Here is a 3,032-nt window from a genome sequence, read left to right as displayed (position 1 = left end):
ACTAAGTAGCCAACTCCATAAGTACATATGAGTCAGACTATTCTCGTTACTGCTTCGACTCCACTGTCTATTATGGTAACCATGCCCACCTTTTCTTTGTCAATTGAGTGCTGCCATTTGGCCCCTACTACAACAGGGTCCAATCAGCCCCACCGTGGTTAGGTGTTTTAATTCGGTTAGGGCAGTTTCCCATTGTAAAATCTGACCTACATAAAATGGCAATCACAGCAGTCTTCAAGAATGCTGGGGCACCATTGGAGAAATGCAAATCAAAACCACAATGAGACACCATTCCACTCCGGATTTACTGGCACAAACTAAAAAAAAAACAGAAAATAACAAATGTTGGAGAGGCTGCGGAGAGATTGGAACTCTTATGCACTGCTAGTGGGAATGCAAAATAGTATAACCATTTTGGAAAATGATATGGTGCTTCCTTAGAAATCTAGAAAGAGAAATACCATATGATCCATCAATCCCACTCCTAGGAGTACATCCTAGAGCTGTCACAGGAACAGACATGTGCACACCCACATTCATTGCAGCAATGTTCACCATAGCAAAAAGATGGAAACTACCTAGTTGCCCGTCAACAGATGAATGGATAAACAAATTATGGTACATACACACAATGGAGTACTATGCAACATAAAGAACAATGATGAATCTGTGAAGCATCTCAGAACACAGACGAATCTGGAGTGTATTATGCTGAGTGAAATAAGTCAATCACAAAAGGACAAATATTGTATGAGACCACTATTATAAAAACCCATGAAAAAGTTTACACAGAAAAAGAAACAATCTTTGATGGTTACAAGGGAGGGGAGGGGTGGGAAGGGAAAAATACTAAATAGATAAGTGGCAACTTTGGTGAAGAGTAAGATAGTACACAACTCTGGGGAAGCCAGAACAATTTGTCCAAGGCAAGGTCATGGAAGCTCCATAAAAAAATGCTCCATAGAGACATCCAAATTCCCTGAGGGACAAAATTACTTGGCTGAGGGCTGTGTGGACCATGGTCTGGGGAACATCTGGCTCAATTGGCATAACATAGCTTATAAAGAAAATGTTCTACATCCTAGTTTGATGAGTAGCGTCTGAAGTCATAAAAGCTTGTGAGTGGCCATCTAAGATACTCCACTGGTCTCACCCTGTCTAGAGCAAGAGAGAATGAAGAAAACCAAAGATGCAAGGGAAAAACAAGTCCAAAGGACTAACAGACCACAACTACCACAGCTTCCACTAGACTGAGTCCAACACAGCTAGATGGTGCCCAGCTACCACCACTGACTAATCTGACAGGAATAGCAGTAAAGGGTTCTGGACAGAGCTGGAGAAAAATGTAAAACAAAATTCTAACTCACAAAAAAGACCAGACTTACTGGCTTGACAGAGACTGGAGAAACCCCAAGAGTATGGCCTTAGGACACCCTTTTAGCTCAGTAATGAAGTCACTCCTGAGGTTTACCCTTCGGCCAAAGATTAGAGAGGCCCATAAAACAAAAAGAGACTAAGGGGGCACATCAGCCCAGGGGCAAGGACTAGAAAGCAGAAGGGAGCAGAAAAGCTGGTAATAGGGAACCCAAGGTCCGAAAGGGGAGAGTGTTGACATGTCATGGGGTTGGTAACCAATGTCACAGTGTAGTAACTATTTAAGGAGAAGTAGTTTGTTCTGTAAGCCTTCACCTATAGTACAATTTTTTAAAAAAGTGTACGGGGGAGGCTCCCTTCACAAATTTGTTCCTCACAGTTTTGGTGAAATGTGTGTCCTCTGGGTATTCTTTGAGTGGGTCTGTGGGTTTAACCTGATAAATTCACTCTAACATGCCAATTTCACTAAACCTTTGGACGCCTTCTTCTATAGTATACCAAGGTGGTTCTGGCATTTCAACTTGATTTAGCGTAGACCACCTCTTAATTCACGCTTCAGTCAACGAACCAAATAAACTATTAGATACTTTCCTAAATTCTTGAGCTGATTCATTGAATGAAGAATCTGAGATTGCTGTTGTTGTTAGGTGCTGTCCAGTTCGTTCCGACTCATAGCGACCCTCTGAACAACACTGCCCAGTCCCGCACCATCCTCACAATCTTGTTATATTTGAGCCCATCGTTGCAGCCACAGTGTAAATCCATCTCATTGAGGGTCTTCCTCTTTTTTGCTGACCCTCCACTTTCCCAAGTATGATGTCCTTCTCCAGGGACTGGTCCCTCCTGATAATATGTCCAAAGTATATGAGATGAAGTCTTGTCATCCTCGCTTCTAAGGAGCATTCAGGCTGTACTTCTTCCAAGACGGACTTGTTCATTTTTTTGGCAGTCCATAGTATACTCAATTTTCTTCACCAGCATCACAACTCAAAGGGGCCAATTCTTCTTCAGTCTTCCTTATTCATTGTTGAGCTTTCACATGCATATGAGGCGGTTGAAAAATCATGGCTCTGGTCAGGTGCAGCTTAGTCCTCAAAGGGACACGTTTTCTTTTTAACATTTTAAAGAGGTGTTTTGTAGCAGATTTGCCAAATGCAATGCTTTGTTGATTTCTTGACTGCTGCTTCCATGTGTGTTGATTGTGGATCCAGGTAAAATTAAATCCTTGATAACTTCAATCTTTTCTCCATTTATCATGATGTTGCTTATTGGTCCAGTTGTGAGGATTTTTGTTTTCTTTGTGTTGGGTATAATCCACACTGAAGCCTGTGGTCTTTGGTCTTCATCAGTAAGTGCTTCAAGTTCTCTTCACTTTCTTCAAGCAAGGTTGTGTTATCTGCATATCACAGGTTGTTAATGAAACTTTCTCCAATCCTGATGCCATGTTCTTCTTCATATAGTCCAGTGTCTTGGGTTATTCGCTCAGCATAGAGATTGAATAAATACGGTGAAAGGATACAACCCTCACTCACACCTTTCCTGACTTAAACCATGCAGTATCCCCTTACTCTGTTCAAGCGACTACCTCTTGATCTATGTACAGGTTGCACATGAGCACAATTAAGTGTTCTGGAATTCCCATTCTTCACAATGTTACC

Source organism: Loxodonta africana, chromosome 8 (assembly GCF_030014295.1).
Source record: "Loxodonta africana isolate mLoxAfr1 chromosome 8, mLoxAfr1.hap2, whole genome shotgun sequence".
Taxonomy (NCBI): domain Eukaryota; kingdom Metazoa; phylum Chordata; class Mammalia; order Proboscidea; family Elephantidae; genus Loxodonta; species Loxodonta africana.
This window is presented reverse-complemented; position numbering follows the sequence as displayed.